This window comes from Mirounga leonina, unplaced genomic scaffold (genome assembly GCF_011800145.1).
Source record: "Mirounga leonina isolate KUSES-001 unplaced genomic scaffold, KU_Mleo_1.0 Mir_224, whole genome shotgun sequence".
Classification (NCBI taxonomy): Eukaryota; Metazoa; Chordata; class Mammalia; order Carnivora; family Phocidae; genus Mirounga; species Mirounga leonina.
The window spans coordinates 18,405,045-18,424,051 of NW_023270615.1; the positions used below are offsets into that span (position 1 = coordinate 18,405,045).

The 19,007-nt window shown below is 53.2% G+C and overlaps 1 long non-coding RNA gene across 2 annotated transcripts; it reads right to left on the minus strand.

The window, feature by feature from the left end:
• Positions 1–5,356: 5,356 nt before the first annotated feature.
• LOC118026373 lies at positions 5,357–11,548 on the minus strand. 2 transcript variants are annotated; one of them, XR_004683550.1, is made up of 4 exons: positions 11,147–11,257; positions 10,724–11,053; positions 10,444–10,597; positions 5,357–6,800 (listed from the first exon to the last, which is right to left on the minus strand). It is a non-coding gene; the product is annotated as an uncharacterized LOC118026373 (long non-coding RNA). The 2 variants fall into 2 exon arrangements; XR_004683549.1 differs by having other exon boundaries at positions 10,724–11,548.
• Between the last annotated feature and the right edge of the window lie 7,459 nt (positions 11,549–19,007).

Consider the following 19,007-nt stretch of genomic DNA (forward strand, 5'->3'; position numbering starts at 1 on the left):
TCCATTTTATTTCCCAAATGTTCGGTGTTGTCATTATCCTCTTGCTTTTCTTTTCTGACTTCTATTACATACACACTCATCCCTGAAAATATGTATTGTTTACTTTTGCACACTTCTGAGCCTAAAAACATAAGGTGTGATATTGTTGACTATCTTGTTCATATACCCTGTTACCCAATTTCAGTGCATATACGTGTTGAGCTTGTTGTTTACATGAATAACAAGCCTTTAAAATGTAATCAAATTCAGTTTTACAAAGACCTTGGTCCAGTTTTATCCAGCTGCTCACTGGTTAGTCCCAGGGTTAAGAGAAACCACCACCACATGTCAGAAGCTGTCCGAGTCAACGCTGTCTGGGGAGCGCGGCCAGGTGCTTGCCCTCAGGGGCTGGAGGTCAGTCGTAGGACCAACAGAGGCTCTGAGAGCCCGACAGGGGATGCCCAGCTTCACAGTGGCAGCTGGGGCTGGATGCATGGGGCACTCAGGCTGGCACAGGAATTAAGGAGAAGGCTGTGTGTGAGGGCAGGAGTCCAGGGGGAGGCAGAGAGCACATGACAGTCCACAGGGGTGGAGGTGAGCGTGGCCTAGGCTGGATTCTGGACTTAACAGCGGACTGGACAGGACCCCAGGAGAGGCGTGGTGGCACAGTGCAAAGCTCGCTCTGCACCCCGACTGCGGTGTAAGGCATAGGCTGGGCAGGAGGTCGGGGTGGGCAGTGAAGGAAGGTGCCTCCCCAGCTGGGGAACCCTAACCCTAATTTCCACTGTCTCCTGCGGACTGAGCTCCTTCTGTGTGCCAGACACACGCTCTCATCAATGAGGTTTCGACCCTCCGAGAAGGGCTCCACGTTAAGTGCAGAGTTCTTGTCCCCACCGCAAAGGTGAGGGTGGAACCCGGGCGTCCCACCTGCTCCCGCACGCACAACAGCAGTGGGAGTGGGAACCGGCATGGAAGCGTGAATGCTGACTCTGTTGCATGCACCCCTCTGGGTCCGGGGAGGGGGTGGGCTTGTGTGATGCCGAGGGGCTGGCTCGCTCGGGGCTGCAACTGATAGAAAGGGAGAGAGAGGGCCTCGGGCTCTCAGTGTGGCTGGCGGCGTGGGCATCTGCACGGGGCGGGGGCCGTCAAAGAGCAAGAAGAGGGATTTAGGGCTCCATAAAAATGTCTGTAAAGGGACAGAAACGAGTTATGGAGCTCCAGAGAAGAGTCTGGAGGTGAGATGCTCGAGGCCTCAGTCGCCCCTCCCCCGACCATCCACATCCAGGTGGTGTGGACTCTCCCCAGACGTCATCTGTGCAGCCCACAATCGCGGGAGGCAGGTGTCCCCATTCTCTCACTCCGCGGGATGCGTCAGCCATGCATCCGGTGCCAGGAGCAGGGTGCAGGGGGGCCCGCGAGGCGTCACAGTTGTGAGGGAGGCCGCAGCTCTCTGCAGGATTATCGGGGAAGGCCGTGAGAAGCCACGCTGCGGAAGGACGTGCAATGGGGAGAGAAGCCCACCGTGGGGACACGCAGGAAGAGCAGCCCCACAGGGGGGACTCTGCAGGTGGAGCAGCTCCTATCCCGGAGACCCAACGGGACAGTAGGAAGCCAGGGGGCGTGGGACAGTGGGGCCAGCTGGGGGGGCAGGCCAGACCTCACGTTTCCCCCCCGGAGTGGAGGGATGGACAGGGGACCCCCAGGCACGGGGCTCCCTGCGTTAGACGCCCCACGGTGACTTACTCGTCCACGGCTAACATGAAACACAGTTTGGGGAGGAAACAGGCAATAAGGAAACCGTGACGTAATGAATGCTCAGCACCGCGGATCACGCCCCGGTGTAAGCAATACCGCTCAGGGTGTGTGGGGGCCTGCTGTGGTAACCCCACCCCGTGTAGGGTCACCTCAAGGGCCAGGCTGTTTTAGCAACGTTACAAGGTATTATCATTTAAAAAATCTACAACATTGACCTTCACATTTTTTTTCCAAGCCGAAAACAGTGGCGCATAATGAAGGTTTCTTACCTCTGTGCATTTTACCCTAAAAGGAAAGCACTGATGGAGTCTGGCCAAATCACCTTTGCGGCTGGGAGTGGAGCCACTGGTGGGGCAGGGTCCAGCTCCCAGGCCAGTGCTTGGGGGAGGGCCCGCTGCAAAGCCCGCGCTGAGCCTGGCCACCTACAGAGTGCCGGCATGGGCCAGGCTTGAAGTCATGCCTTCACCAGGCCAACACTCCTCCTGAGCCCAAGAGAAATTTGGAAGAATTAATTCCCAGATTATGGGAGGCCTCGCCTGGATTAATCATCCTGTCTTCTCTCCCCTTATTTAGAAAAAAGGCAGAACACTTTCCCAAAAACAGCCCATGAATTTTCCAAATGGCCTTCATACAAGAACCTGGTCCATGAATTCCTTTTTTTTTTCTGCAGAGCCTGGAAGAACATAACAGGGGGAAGGAGCAACCACACCCAGGAACAGGGTCTGGTGGAAAGAAAATTCAAAAGCAGTGAGGTCATACCGTGACTGGGTCCCCAGAGGCGGCTCTGCAGGAGAACAACCTTGCCTGTGCTCTGTCCTTGATGTCCCCGAGAAACGGGGCAGCGAGGTGGGCAGATAACGGGCGCTACGTTCTAGAAATAAACAGGAAGAGGGCCTTTCTGAACAGACCGGGACACCCAGAAACCAGGTGGGAAACAAATTCACAGTCTTTCTAATGTAAACTTTTACAAATTTAAACAACTAACATAATCTAACATTTTACCAATTCCAACACAATCAACAAAATGTGTTTTAAAAGCCAGACCGAAAACTATCCTTATGCATTGAATAGAGACAACGTGGGTGGCATGATCCCTACACTCCTATAAATTAATAAGAAAGATCCGGCAAAGGGGAGAGGTGTGCAAATTCACAAGGGATCCATTGGTAACAACAGTGGTCACGTGCCAGGATGATTAACCTCGCCAGTCCCATGGAAGCTCTGCTTAAATTAATGAGGTGTCATTTTTCATTAAGCAGATTGGCAAAACCTTTCATTATTGTAACCAGCTATGTGGGTCAGAACGTAGGAAAACAGCTCGTGCGCCATGAGCGGGGAGGTCAGTTCCTGCCGCTTCCCAGGATGGTGCTAAGCTCCTCGGGCCCTGCACTTCTAGTCCTCAATCGACTCTCTAGAAACACGAGCAGGTGCTTACCAGACGTCAGTGAGGACCGTCTCCACACCAACCCTGGCAGAGGAAGACCCTAGCAGCCCCGCACGCCCGTCGATGGGATGGTGAATGAGTGACTCATGACCATCCATGCTGTGACAGATTATCCGATCAGTAAAAAGAAAAAGGAAGGCTTTGAGTTTCATAGTACACTTTTAGTGGAAAAAAGTCTCAGAACAAGGTCTATCACATGATCCACACACAAGGATCAGCATGAGCACAAACGATTAAGAAACCACCAAACAGGAGGGTTGCCCTGGGGCCCCTCCATGTCCACAAGTCCTTCGGGGGCAGGAAGCGAGCTCGGGGGAGCAGGGTGGATCTGTCCTGCCAGTGTGCTCAGGAAGGCTCCAGCAAGGATGCAGAGCCCCGCAGGGCAGCGTATTCCCTCTTCTTCTCTCCATCTGCATGGAGGGCTCCGGGAGGAAGGAATCGATGCCTCTTGTCCCCAGCCACGGGGTCCTCCTGACTCCCAGTCGTGACCCGCTCTCTTCCTGCCCAGCAGAACGTGAAACCGGAGTCAGTGAGCTGAGAAAAGCCCTCATTTCCAGAGCTGGATACGGCAAAGATAAAGAATAAAAGCAGGAACTAGTAAGAGTGGCCGGGTGACCCCAGTAGGAACCATGACCTGCTGTGACCTGCTGAACTGTGACCTGGCCCACTGCTGACCCTCGGTCACCGAGGGGAGGCAGGACCGTGTTCGTGGGGAAGAGCTGTGCGCTGTGGCAGGGACCCACAGGTGTGAAACCTCCTAATGCAGGCTTGCTGGACGAGTGACCCGTAGGGCTCCTCTTGGATGCCCCTGCCCCGGGGTGGGGTCAGTCTTCTGAGGGTCACAGCCTGGCAGGAGGAATGACCACGTGTTCTGTGCTGTGGGCTCTGCGGTCTGGTCTGTAACGGCAGACGGAGCTGACGGAGCACCTCAGGTTTGTTCTCAAAGCAATAAGGTCGGTGGCTTTAGAGTTGGTCTCCTCCCTGTCTGGTCACCGGGGGGCTGGCAGACTCCGAGAAAGGCTTTCCTACCACTGGGTTAGCAGTAATTTCATACACACACACACACACACACAAGCTTGGGGTACAGGAGGAGAAATGCCAGGAGAGCAGCAGGGAGGGAGTTTCCCCGGAGTCCTTGCTGGGCAGAGGGAAACCACGGGTAGCAGGGTTTCGGCTCGGCTCAGACCCCTCACCTGGGACCCCCAACCCCGCCGTGCAGAGCGCCAGCACCCGGCTCCTCTCTGCCCTGGGAAGCAATTTCAAAGTCACCGTTCGCCAGTATTTCAGGAAGGTTTTCTGATTTTCCAAGAATGTTTGTTCCTACCACCATATTGGAAATCCCAGGCACACATTGAAAAGGATGAGACAGATGCACTTGAAAGATATGGAAGGTTGAGTGTTCTTTGCAAAAGGGGTTTGTAGAACAGCATGGGCAGTATTTCACTTGGGGACAGACATGATAGATAGATAGATAGATAGATAGATAGATGATAGATAGATAGATAGATAGATAGATAGATAGATGAGAGATAAATAGAGATATGGAATATTACTCAGTCATAAAAAATGAATCTTGCCATTTGCAACAACATGGATGGACCTAGAGGGTATTACGCTAAGTGAAGTAAGTCAGACAGAGAAAGACAAATACCGTATGATTTCACTTATATGTGCAATCTAAAAAACAAAACAAATGAATAAACAAAACAGAATCAGTCCTATAAATACAGAGAACACACTGATGGTCGTGGGGGGAGGGGGTGGGGACGGGAGAGGGAGGCCCAGGTTTCCAGTTATGGAGTAAGTCACGGAATGGAAGGCACAGCCTAGGGAGTCGAGTCGATGGTACCGTCATGGGCTTTCCAGTGACAGGTGGTAACGACTCTCGTGGGGAGCACCGCACAATGAATGCACAGACTTGTTGAATCACTGTGTTGCACCTGACACTGATGTAACATCATGTGTCAACTATACTTCAATTTTAAAAGGTGGGGGGAGGGATGCCTGGGTGGCTCAGTCAGTTAAGCGTCTGCCTTCGGCTCAGGTCATGATCCCAGGGTCCTGGGATCGAGCCCCGCATCGGGCTCCCTGCTCCGCGGGGAGCCTGCTTCTCCCTCTCCCACTCCTCCTGCTTGTGTTCCCTCTCTCACTGTCTCTCTCTGTCAAATAAATAAATAAAATCGTAAAAAAATAAAAAAATAAAAAGGTGGGGGGAGATTAAATAAACACATCACAAAAAACAGTAGTAAATGCCGATTTTCAAAAATTCAAAAGGTACAGAGGATTATAACGTGAAAGATAAAATTGTCCTTTCCTCCGAAGGAAGCACAGCACTAACATTTTCTTGCGTCCTCTATAAAATACATGTTCATGCAAAATCTTACATATGCACATCCTTTATACAATTTAATAATTACGTATATGTATAATCCATACTCTTGACTTTCTATGATAATTAATACTATGTCATCAATATCAATACAAACAGATCTACACCTTTCTTTCTTTAAAGGTGGCTTAAAATTCATCTCATGGACAGGACAGTTTGTTTAACCAATCCCATAGACATGGATATTTTTACGGTTCCCAGAACGTTAATTTTTCAAACAGTTATAGAGGGAAACTTGTCACACTGAAACATGGTTTTGGGAGGAGAAGAATCTGCACGAGTCAGATGTATTTCCGGTGTATTTTAACTCCTGGAATCCGATGACTTAGAGGAGCATGCCTTCTTCCATTTGATAGCTATCTCAGAATGCCCTGAGTTATATCCCACCCACGCTGGATCACGTGTCTTTGATTTCCAGCTGCTTAAATATAAATGCAGATCCGAGTCTCTTTAGACATTCAACGGCTACACGCATTTCTTTTTCACCAAAATCTGGGTGAGACAGCGTTCGACATCGTCCGATGTCTGTGTGTGCGCCTATGTGTTTCCTCAAGGGTTGGGGTAGTTTTAGTCTTGCCTGTGGTCACATTGATAACTTTAAATAGGCTACTGAAAACTCTTTCTTGCTTTGTAAAATGTAGACAATACCTATTGTCTTTCCTCAGTGAGTGTTGAGCTCACCAGTTCCTGTCGGAGCCCACGCCCCTCCCCTGCGTCCCTAATCTCTCGATTCTGGACAGCTGCACGGTTTTGCACCACCCACCTGCACGGCCTTGACCGCGGGGCGGGTGGGAGCGTGGACCCCGCGGTCAGGTGGCCGCGCCATCCTCACCACCGTCCCCTCGTGCAGATGACCGCTGCAGCCTGGTTACTCGGATGAAGCCCGTGACTAGATCGTCCATTCAGGTAATGTTTTCTGAAAGGCTCCGTGGATGCTCTTCCCAGCGCACTGGCTCGTTGGAAGACCCCACGGCGCCCTCACCCAGTTACCTGCCAACTGGACACAGGTTCCAGCTACACTTCCTACTCCCCACGTCCTCTCTAGAAATCTGCAGTCACTCACATCTCCACATGGAGGTGACTTTGTTCGTCTGCCGGCTGCCGAGGCATTCCTCCTCACCCTTCACGTGGATGAACCTCACAGGACGCTCCAGCGGCCACATCGCTGGAAGGGCTCAGCTCTTCATTGTGCCAAGAATATCAATCAGTCTGAACCCTACAGATTAATCAGTCCTGCAGAATGAAGCAAGATCGTCCTCTTAAATGGGGAATCTTAAACATTCAGTGCTCCCCCTTGCCTCCCAGATTACATTATACTGAGTCACACATATTTTGCCATTTGGCCCTGCGTTTCCCAGAGTGCTGAGCTAGGTAATTGGACAGGCTCACAGCAGAGCACAGCAGTTTCCTCGGCCGGTCCTTGGGGTCAGATGCAGTAAGAGAGGCGTGGGTGTCCACGTCATGCTCGTGGGCCCAGCTTGTGCTTAGGGGCCCCCGAGCGTCCCCCCAGAGGCTCTGCTGTGCCTTGTTCTCTCCCATTGTGTGTGTAGCTATTCTTCAAGCAGACCTGCGGTGACATCAGGCCAAGCACCAGCAACGGACACACACACACCCCTTATTCTATCTCATCCCAAGCAGTTCTGTTTCCCTGGTCAAACCTAGCTAATAAAACCATATGTTATTAATCATGAAATGCATCCCATTAAATCGCAAGGCTCTGCCTGTCTTCCCCCGTACGGTGCCGGCTCGCTTAGATTGTGTGCAGGGGACATACTCATATTTACAACAGCCGTAGAAACACCAGTTTCCTTCGCCACTGTGCCGTGAAGGTGGCAGCCTTCACACTTCACAGAGCAGCTCTGAGTTTCCCCTTCTTAAACTCTAAGAAAGGCGATGACACCACCGACTAGTATTTTCTGGAAGGGCGTGTAATGATGTAGGAAAATATACACCATGTATTGGGGTTAAAAACCACGACAAAGCATTATATAATAAAAGTTATAAATACGTTGCACAACATATTACCTGTCTACGGAGGGAGCCAGAAAAGACATCCAATATGACTCATTATTGTTTCTGGGTAGTCCGATTTTGACTTACTATTTTCTTCATTTTTCAAATATTTTATAATAAATGTGTATTGCTTCTATAATCAAAGCAATAATAACTGCCATTTTCTAAGAGAGATAGAGACATATTTAAGTTGGCGGGAAGAAGACCTCACCCTGATCTGGGGCTTGAAAGCACAATTTACGGCCTTCCGGTGATGGTCCTTCCTGCTCCCAGTTCCTATCGCCTCTCCTCCAACACAACGCCGTCCTGAAAGCTGATGTCCTAAAATGTCCCTCGGCTCTGTCCCCTCCCCTCCGGACCTCCACGCCCCGCCCCAAGTCCGGCCGCACACCGTTCCTCTGTTCCGGAGCCCCACCGGGCTTCACATCCACGCTCTCCACCGCCCCGTGGTCATCTTCATCCCCGAACCACTCCACACCCCACATCGGTGCGGGTACTGAGCACCCCCCTGCAGCTCAGGCCTCATAGACGTGCCAACTGCTGCAGAATTAAGCTCCGGATTTCCACCCACCAAGTCTGTGACTTCCCCGGCTTTCACCGTCTCAGGAAATCAGAGCATCGTTCGATTAGTTCATCCCCGAGCCCTGGAGGCCTCTGTTCACTCACGGATGGAAAGTCTCATCAACCACAGCTCCAAAATATGCCCCGGACCCATCCTTTCATTCCACCTGCATGCCTAACGTGAGTCCCAGCCAACATGGTCTCCTGCTTCCGACACCCCAGTAGGCTCCTAACGGGTCTCCCCAATTCCCTTCTCCCTCCTGCATCCTGCATCTGCACGGAACTCCGAAAAACCTTCAAATCCAAGTGGCACAAACACGTGGTCAAATGCTCCCCATGGATTTGTGTTGAGCTTGGGGAAACGCGGACTCCCTCTGACACAGCTCTTGCTGCCCCCTTCTTAGATCTACTGCTTACTCCCCTCTGGGCTCCCCGGCTCCGAGCACAACGATCCCTTCTTGTTCCTCAGACAGACCAAGGCTGACCCTGACACAGGATTGGGTTTCGGTGCTTGATTCTCCACCGCCAGGGATGTTTCTCCCCGCTTTTTCACGGCCTGTGCCTCCCCACCTTGCAAAGCTCGGAGCGGACATGATTCTCTAAAAGAGGCTTTTCTGGTTCCCTCCATAGACAGGTAATCAACCCCCAGCCGGGCATCCCTCCTTGCATGTAGCGCTGTCTGAACCCATCACCTCCACTGTGGCCTTGGATGTCACTCACCAGTCCCCCGACACGAGAAAGTCAGCCCCATCCTCTGCTTCTCTCGATGCTGTTTTCCAGGCTCTAACACGGTGCCTACGGTTATTGAACTGTGGTCGAATGGGTAAAATGAACGGATCTCCAGGACTTTTTCATAGTTTTTACGTCAGTGTGTCTAACTAACACTAACACCAACACCTGTCTCTGTGAGAGGAAACCCCTGCCGTAGCCTTAGGCTTCCCAGTTCAGTCTAGTAGCGACCGGTTAGTGGGCCGCCTTGCCCAGCTTGCTAGAGGCCCACCGGCTGTGGGAGCAGGAGGCAGGAAACATGACGGGCCCCTGCGAATGCGTGCTCAGGCTTCACGGGAGCACTGACTCGGGGGCACCGACTTGGGGGTGCTGGCTCGGGGTGCCCACAGCTCTGAGCCGCCAAGGACACCGTTTGCGCTCCCTGTCCTGGGAGAGAGGCTGCCCTCCAGAGAACAGTTCACAGGCACTCCAGAAGAAGAGAGAAAGCAGACGGGAGGGAGAGTGGATCGGAGTCCGGACGCAACCACAATGCTTCTCTTCGACCCACCCCCGACCTGAACTCAGGAAAGTATCTGCATTCGTGCTGGCATGGTTCCGCACCCAGACTGGGGGAGTCCTGCCAACTCCCCATGTCCCGTCCACCCTCCCACAACAGCCTTTGGAGAGGTGTCGTCCAGAGCCATGACTCCGGCAGGCTCCAGCGCCCATGGTCAGAGTGGCTAGTCGTGGTGAAACACCCCCCAGGAAGAAAGCCCTTCCTTTTGAGGCATTTTTCTTCAAATTTCGTGGGGTACTGTCTGGAACCCCAGGTATTCCAGGCTCTGTGTTTGGAGACAGTGAGGGACACTAATGCAAAGCTGTGAGAAAGTCCTGGAGATCCAAGGTGGGGGTGGCCCGGTGTGTGAGAGCAGAGCGTCCTTGCTGCAGAAGCGGGCCAGTGACAGGTGCACCCCGCACCCATGAAGTAGGGAAAGGGGAGAAACCTTGATCACGCCACACGTTGGTGAGGACGTGGAGCAACGGGATTGTGGCTGGTGGGAAGGGAAATGGGTCCGGCCGCTCTGGAATGGGACACGGCAACTTCTTAGAAAGCTAACCATGTCCTTACCACCCTGCCCAGCAACTGTATTGTGGATGTTTATCTCAGACAAATGGAAAATTAGGTTGACCCTAACACCCACACGAGTGGCAGAGAGCTTTGCTAGCCCACACCCACAGAAACAGCCCAGATCCCCATCGATGCGTGAACAGTGGCCCCTCCACATAGTGGGTACAGATGAGCAAAGGGAGTGAGCCGAAAACAATCTGGGTGTGGGTCTCAAGAAAGTCATGTTGAGCAGAAAGCAATCTGAGAACGTTACACACTATAGAATTCCGTCTCTGTAGCACCCTTGAGCTGACAAAATTGCAGAAATGGAAGAGAGGAGTGGTGGGCTGGGTTGGGTCATAAAATGGAGCATGCGGGACCCTTGCAGAGATGACCTGTCCCCCCTCTTGACCTTCGGTGGCCACAGGAATCCGTGTATGGGATAAAATTGCATAGAACTAAGTGCACACATACACATACACTTACCTGTAAAAGTGACGACATCTGGATAAAGTCAACAGACTGTTTAAATATAAATTTCCGGGGTGATTCCGCATTGTAGTTAGGTGACAATCAGGGAAAATGGACAGAAGCGTCTATGGGATCTGTTTCTCACGACTGCGTGTCTCTCTACAATCACCTAAAAGTAAAATATTAAAGAAATGAGCGTGTCAGCATGTAATGACCCAGCTTCAAAACTACGTGGCCTTAGAGTTAAATGAATATAAATCGTGATCGATTTGAATATGAATATGATCTGACGCACGCGAGCACAACGGCTGTGAGGTGCCGGTCTGGGTCTGCGCGCCCCTCGGCCTGGCAGAAGCTGGTGAGCCAGCAGACCGTGGACGATCTGGGGACACGGGGACCGTCACAGCACTCCCGAGGCCGCCAGGCATTGCTCGGGAAAGCTGAGTGTGTCATCACGGAGGGGCCGGAAATTCCACTTCTGGGGACACACGCGCGCCACCGGCAAGTTGGCCCAGGACGGACCTGCAGGAGGGCTTTTGTGCGGGCGGGACGGGACCCCCAGCAGTCAGCAGCATGCCGTGTGCGCAGAGGAGTAGAGGAGGGGGCGGGTGCAGCCCCCGGCCGCCTGCAAAGTAAGAGAACAGGGGTCTGCACCTGCATTCCACGTGGGCTGGAGACAAACAGAAAGACCCAAACAACACCGCACCCAGCCACGTACCTCATCCAGGCTCGCGGCCCACAAGAGCTTGTGCCTCTAGGAGGTGGGGTTGACACAGGAATGAGGGATTTGGGAATAAATGGGGTAAAAAATAAAACCAGACGAAGCCTCTGCGTGGTTGCTGCCCGGGGAAGGCAGTGCCTTGAACTGCGGACAACAGCGAAATGGCGCAAGATCCCTGTAGGGGTGGGGGTGGGAGGACAAGGGAGCAGACCCTTTCCAGAGGCTGCATCTAGGTGGGCCCCGGAGGGAGGGTCGGAGGGAAGGCTCTGCTTCCGGGGTCACAGGGGTAAAGGCAGAAAACCAGAGAAGGAGCGGGGACTCTGGCGAGTGCAAGCAAACTGAAAGCTGGTTCCCAAGCCTCTCTCCCGCCAGCCAGAAGGGAGAGGTGCACCCGCTCCCCCGCTCCCGCTCCTTCCGAGGGGAGCTTCAGGTCTGTCCTCAGGGCGGCTGTCAGGCAGAGAGGGGCCCCACGGTGCGTCCCAGCCCTGCCTCCTGCCTCATTCTGGCTGCTGGGGCTCCGGGCAGCGAGGACATTCTCCCAGGGGAGGGAGCCGAGTGGCTGGGATCGGGACTGGGACGCAGGCAACCTGGGGACCTGTAGGAGCAGGCCAGCTGGCTTCCCGGCTTCCCGCTGTTGCTGGGATTGCTCTCTTCCTGCCTGATCCTGACCGGGTGCTAGAGAGGCAGCCCCGGAGTGGAGGCCGGGCATGGGAGGCCCCGCCAAGCAAAGCTGCCTCGTAACCTGATGTTGTTTCCCGGGGAAAATGCAACCATTGTTTCCACACAAAACACGCCTCTGTCCCTTGCCAGGCCTGTCTGTAGAGAGTTATTTCTGCAAAAGCCTGAAGGAAAAGACTGGAAAAAAAAAATGTGCTCTGGCTTCAGTTTCCCCATGCACACTTCTTAGCCAAGTACCGTGAGGCATGCTTAGCAACAGGGCCAAAGGGGCCGCAGCGGGGGACAGCGGGACATGGCATGCACAGGCGGCCCCTAGCCTCCTGGTCCTGGAGCTCTTGCGCTCCCCTTTGCCATGGACCCTTCCAAAGCCTCAGCAGCCCACTGACTCCTGAGTTTACTTTTCCCCAAGAGCCAGATCATAATCAAAATGTTGGGCAAGCAGGTCCTGGGCATGCCGTCGGCAACCTCGGGCCTCCTGCCAAGATCACCGTGACCCTCTAATCCCCACACAGCCCTTGTCCCCAGCCCTCGCTCGAACTGATGGGACAGAGCCCAGCCTCCACCAAGCCTCCCTAGGCCATGCCCTCCTCCTCCTGGCCAGCCAGGCTGCAGACCCCCTCCACCCTCCCTGCCCTGCGGGCCCCAGCACAACAGATGCCGTGGGCAACCCGTGCTGAAACACTCTTGCCATCCTGGCGAGCCAAATAAATGAAACTATGATGGAGTTCCACGCATAATTCTCACTTAAAATGCTCAATTTTAAATCAGGAAAAATTGCATTTCAGTTCGGAATGAGATATTCGAACGGTATTTTTTTTTTTTTAAGATTTTTTTTTTTTAATTTATTTGATAAAGAGAGAGACAGCGAGAGAAGGAACACGAGCAGGGGGAGTGGGAGAGGGAGAAGCAGGCTTCCCGCCGAGCAGGGAGCCCGATGTGGGACTCGATCCCAGGACCCTGGGATCATGACCTGAGCCGAAGGCAGACGCTTAACCATCTGAGCCACCCAGGCGCCCCGAACGGTATTTTTAAAGGGCTAAGGCATCCGCCAGTCACCCCCTTCCCTCCCAGCCGCCAAGGCTGCTCCCCGTCGTGAGGGTCAAGCCTGGAAGGGACCTTGGGGGGCTGTGGACGGCACTCCCTAGGACCCCCGTGCGTGTGCCGCAGTCACTGCTTCACCATCCCTGGAGTCACGTGCCCACAGGGGCCCGGACCCCCCTGCAGGGGGATGGACCCCGGAGCCTTGCAGCCCCGGGGGCGTTGGACGTGTGACAGCACGCGAGTGGAGTGAGTGTGGCCGTCAAGGACAGCCGTGCCGTCCTCCACATCCCGTAGCCAGCTGGGAGGTCCTGTCCTGCGGGGATGTAGCCCCCAGCTTGGCCTGAGCCTGTGCAGGGGACAGGCCATCAGGAGGGGCCACGTGGCGGCTGGCAGGGCTCCGGCCCCAGGGGTGGTGCTGGTGGCCCGTGGCCCTCGAGACAGACGCCCCAGAGGGCTTCCCAGGCATTGAAACGGCGCCTTTGGGGCTCTCGACTCTCAGCTTGTATTTCAGGACTGACTGTACAAGTCCTCTCCTGTCAAAACCTCCCCAGGCCCAAGTAGCATTGGAACATGAACTGGGGACCTTGTTTACTTAAAGCGTTGCTCCACTCCCTGCAGAACCCACTAGGATTTTGTTACTGCAGTCGTTGGAGATGAAATTTGAAAGTTACCCAAAAAAAAAAAAAAAAAAAAACCCCAAATCTTGTAAGTTTGATTCTCAAGCTTCATAACCGCTGGAAGCGCCGATGGGATTATTTATTCTCAGGCAGGCCACGCCGCGCTTATGAACGCCTGGGCTGGAAGCCCGCACAGCAGAGAGCTCCACGCCGGCTGTTTGCTTTTCTAAAGACTCTGGAGCTCGGGCCCTCAGATTCTGGGACGCCAGGCCCCGGCTCAAGTGTTTCTGCCGCAGGCCGTCTGCCGCCAGAGGCCAGGGCCTTCCTGGAGACAGGCACTGCTGGGGGGGGGGGGGGGCACGTCGGCGCCCCCCTCCCCAGCTGGTTTGATGTGTCTTTTCCACCTTGTGGAGGCTGGGAGGGGCTCTCAGCCTCAGCTCCACACGCTCTCTCTCCGTCTAGATTGGTCCCTTCCCCAGAGGAGCTAGAAGCCACTGGGGCCGCTGCCCATCTGGGGATGTTGCAGGAGAAAGAAAGAAGGAGGAACGTGGGCACCTTCCCAGCACTCGCAGGGCTGGCTGGGGGAGGAGGCCCATCCTTTCCTCTGCTCTGACCCTTTGGAGTCTCCTATGCTTGGGACACGGCAGGTCCACTAGCTTGCTTGATGACTGTAACGGACGGGGTGCCTGGAGTAACAGAATCTATTGTGTCCCAGGCCTGGAGGAGGGGAGTCCAAGGTCCAGGCGTGGGCACTGCTGATCTGCCTTGAAGCTTCTCTCCTGGAGTGTAGACTGTCCTCTGCCGTGTCCTCGTGTGGCTGTCCCTCTGTCCTGATCTCCTGCGCTTATAAGGACTGCAGTCATGTTGGATTAGGACCCACCCTAGTGACTTCAGCTACCTTCATCGCTTCTTGAAGGGCCCTGTCTCCAAACACAGTCACATTCCGATGTGCTGGGGGTTTGGGCCTCAATATGAGGACTTGAGGCCATGACAACTCAGTCCATCACAGAGGACGTCTTCCAGCAACACCGCTGTTGTCCTGACTTCTCCTGTGAGGTGACAGGTGGTCAAGGGCTGGGGCTGGGTGCTCTAAGATCAGCAGCAAGGATGGAGAGGTCCACAAAGGCTTTGGAAAAATAAAACTGGTACAACTTGAATGTAGAAAGTCTTTTCCATCTCCCTGAATGATCCAGTGAAAGTCTTGTGCCCTGGAGGTGGCTCCCACATGCATCAGAATGTCATCGTGTCCTAGCAAGACCACAGCAAGCACGAGCTACTCTGTCTGTCGGAGATGACTTCCCCAGCTGCCCCTAGTGACCTTCGGGGGCCTCTTCGCATAGGATCTGTTGTTGGAACTCTCGGTCCCACGAAGGATGGAGGACCTGGTACCCCCTCGATCATGAACACACGGACCACCTTCCCTACCTCTGAAACACAGTCCTGGGGAGGATATCTGATGTGTTCTTAGACACTGTCTCAAGCCCAGGTCATCATGTCAAAGGCGTTGGCCATGTCATGGGCCAGACTGAACACTCCCCTTCATTCTTTCTAAAATCCCAGTCCCTCATTGTTCTTAGGACTTGTCCCCACCCCAAAGAAACCCAGGGCCTGGGAGACACAGTGCTCATCTGTCCCGGGACCATAGCTAGCTTAGGTCTGAGTGGTCCCTGGTGGGCTCAGAGTTCCGAGAGATGTCCCTTGATTTCTTGGAGCCTGGGCACCTCTCGTCAGTACCCACGTCCTCCCCGCAGGTCGGGGCCCTGGCACTGGTACACAGATCAAATCAATTCCAGGAATAGCCTCTAGCGTCCCACAATTCCCCGAGGTGCAATTGCAAAATCACCTCTCCGGGCTGTGGTTCCAGGAGCCCTTGGACATGCTCTCAAACACAAGAGGCAAGAGGGGGTGGGAGAAGCCGTCTCCCAGGTGGTGTCAGCATTCTGCTTCCTGCAAAAGGGAGATACACCTGTGGCCCAGATGGGCTGTCCAGGTCCTCGCAGGAATTCCTGCCTGCTTCCCCAGAAGGTCCCGCAGAAGCCAGGCTGCAGGGGTGCCTTCCAGTGCCAGAGACCTCATTCTTCCTGGCCCCGGAACCATGGGAGAGCCTCACCGTCCACATCTGTAAAGTGAACTTAATAACACCGACCTCACCGAACTTCTTTTTTTTTTTTTTTAAGATTTTATTTATTTATTTGAGAGAGAGAGAATGAGAGAGAACACATGAGAGGGGGGAGGGTCAGAGTGAGAAGCAGGTTCCTCGCTGAGCAGGGAGCCCGATGCAGGACTCGATCCTGGGACTCCAGGATCATGACCTGAGCCGAAGGCAGTCGCTCAACCAACTGAGTCACCCAGGCACCCTCACCGAACTTCTAAGGGAATTAGCAGTGACAACAAATGTAAGCACTTAGCACAGATCCCTGGCACGGGAGGAGGTCAATACCGAGTGTCTGTGAAGCGCGGGGAATAGGACCAGGAGGCAAACAACATCCACAAAATAGTGAAGAGTTAAGGGAGGGAAAAGGAGGTATGTTTTTCTAAATGTCTGAGGAATTTTTTTTTCCCAAAAGTTTTAGCAGGACAAAGTGGAGGCAAAAGCTGCATTTTGTCCCCCAGGCTGACACCTGCACACACACACATAAATATGCGTAGACTTAGGTAGCTGGATGCAGACATGCTCTCTTCGGGATGCGGTCTACTCTGGTGCTCCGCCATGAGTTCTATCCATCACACACACCTAAGAGGCCAACCTGAGCTAGGAGAACCACAGGTAAGCTTATTTCAAGACTGTTTGGGGCCAGCGATGAGTGAGGCCACATGTTCGCACCAGGAGTGTTCCAGGAAGCCTCTAGTGCATTCTCCGGGCACCTTAGTTTCTACCCTGGCTCTTTCCCAGGTAAAACGCATCTTCCAAGACCAGGCCATGACTGCAGAGTCCAGTTTGGTGTGAACGTGTGAATGTGAAGTGCTTCTATTATTAAGCTGACACGAGAGAGAGGAATATTTCTCTGGTGATGTGTAGCAGCTCCTGGCATCCAGAATTCCTTTCCCCAAAATCCTTCCAAATAGGGAATTTGCAGCACTTTAAAAATGAGCCAAGGAGACCCCAAGGAATTTGTGGATTTGAAAATACTCAGTGCATAGTGGAAATACCTTTTGCTTTAGAAATACGAAGCTCTCCTAACCACAGAAAGTACAGAAGCACGACCGCACTGACTTCCCTGTTGGGATCCCAGGGCGAGAGCATTTGGAAACTACATCAGAGCCTCCAGTCCATCTGAGTCTTCTCTGGGTGCTGACATTTTCAGTTTCAGCTTTTAAAAGTACGAGGATTTCATCCCTGAAACTCTAGCTCTTTGGGGAATGCAGGATATATTTCTTTCCCAGGAAGACATATTTAAAATTCTTTAAAATAGTGAACACCCTGAAGATTCAGAGAAGTTAAAACATTTATAATGCCCAGCATTTCCTGAGTGCTATGTTCTGGGCATTGAGCTTGGATTATTTTATTGGACCTCCCCACAACTCAGTGACGTAAGGATGGCTACCAATGTCATCCTTCCATAATAACAAATATTTGTTGAGCATCTACTCTTTGCCAAACATCGTTCTAGCTGCTGAGCAGACAGCAGAGAAGATGATGTCCCATCCCAGGCAGAGGTGATAACCCAAGGATGGAGACAGAGCACAGCAAAAATCACAGACCTGTGATAGCACACGAGGTGGTGATAAGTGTCTCAAAAATGAAGTAGGGTTAAGGGTTCAGATGAAGGGAGCAGGGTCAGGAGTGACTTCTAGGAAGAGGTGACAGCTGGGGGCACCTGGGTGGCTCAGTTGTTAAGCATCTGCCTTCGGCTCAAGTCATGATCCCGGGGTCCTGGGATCGAGTCCCGCATCAGGCTCCCTGCTCGGCAGGAAGCCTGCTTCTCCCTCTCCCTCTACCCCTCTCCCAGCTCGTGCTTGTTCACACATTTTCTCTCAAATAAATAAAATCTTTTAAAAAAAGAGAAAAGAAGAGGTGACATCTGAGCATCAACGTGAGTGGGGAGTGTTGCCACTTGCAATGTGGGGGAAAGCTGTCTACACAGGAGAAGAGCAAGGATAGGGCCGGGGTGAGGGTGAGGAGTGAGGGGCTGGGGACCCCCGCTCACCTCAGAGAGGTGGGCAGGGCCTGAGCATCACAACATCTTGGGTTTTATGTTGGTTGGGGGGAAGAAAAGAGGCTCCGGTGCAATCTGATAGTCTCTATTTCATCCTATTTCACTTTTTTTTGTTTAAAAACAAACATATCACTTTTTTTATTTAAATTCAAGTTAGTTAACATATAGTTAACATATTTTTTTTGAGATTTTATTTATTTATTTGAGGCAGAGCTCACAAGCATGGGAGGGGCATGGGGAGGGGCAGAGGGAAAGAGAAAGAGAAGCAAACTCTCCACTGAGCAGGGAGCCTAACATGGGGCTTGATCCCAGGGTCTTGAGATCATGACCTGAGCCGAAGGCAGATGCTTAACCGACTGAGCCAGCCAAGCGTCCCCATATAGTGTATTATTAATTTCAGGATAGAATTTAATGAGTCATCAGTTGCATATAACACCCAGTGCTCATTCCATCAAGTGCCCTCCTTAATGCCCATCCCCCAGTGACCCCATCCCCCCACCCACCTCCATCCTATTCCACCTTTTAAGAAAACATTAATCATGCTGCATTGATTTCCCAACCCATTAACACAGTGACAAACACACAGTTTGAGAGCCAGACTCTAGTGGGAAAACCTTGCTTCTGAATGATTCATATCCCAATACAGACATTAGAAGAGAGACCTAGCAAGTTTGACGATACCATCCACCCAGTCTGGAGATTTCACTGCAAAGTGATTTTGGCAGTGGACCCAAACGTGAGCCCTTCCGTGTTGTATCTTTTACGTGTGTGTTCTCTTACCAGTAAGGAGGTCCACGTGGCCCAAACGCCCGTGAGTGGCAGCGTGGGGCTGCCAGGTTCCCCAGCAGGCGGTCGGCTCTCAGGGCCACTCGGCCCCGACCCTGAAAGGCAGCTGACTGCGGGCTCCGGCCCTCCTGTCAGCACCACATCCGAAACGCCGGGCATCTGATGGCGCCAGCCCGCACCAGCAGGGCAGAAGAATTCAGACCCACAGATGCTGTGGCGGCGAAAGGGGCTCCCCGGGCTGGACGTCTCCAATGCTGGTGGGGTCTGGGGCACAGGTCTCTGCACAGGATCACGCCGCCCCCATGGACACGCCCGTCTGGTGTCTCCCACCCTATCATATAATCCTTTCTCGAAATACAAGCTGGTCCTGCTGCTTCCCGCCGGGTCCATTCCCACGTTTGAAAACCCGCCAGTCATCAGCCACCCCTCTCCTCTTTCCAGAAAAACATGGCCCTCAGTCCCCCTCGTCAGCAACACGGAGGGCTTCCGTTTAGACCCCGAGGATCCGCAGATTCCAGCCCAAAGGCACACGTTGACCTTGACGGTGTCCTCCGCCGGGCCCTCCCCGGAGCCAGGGCC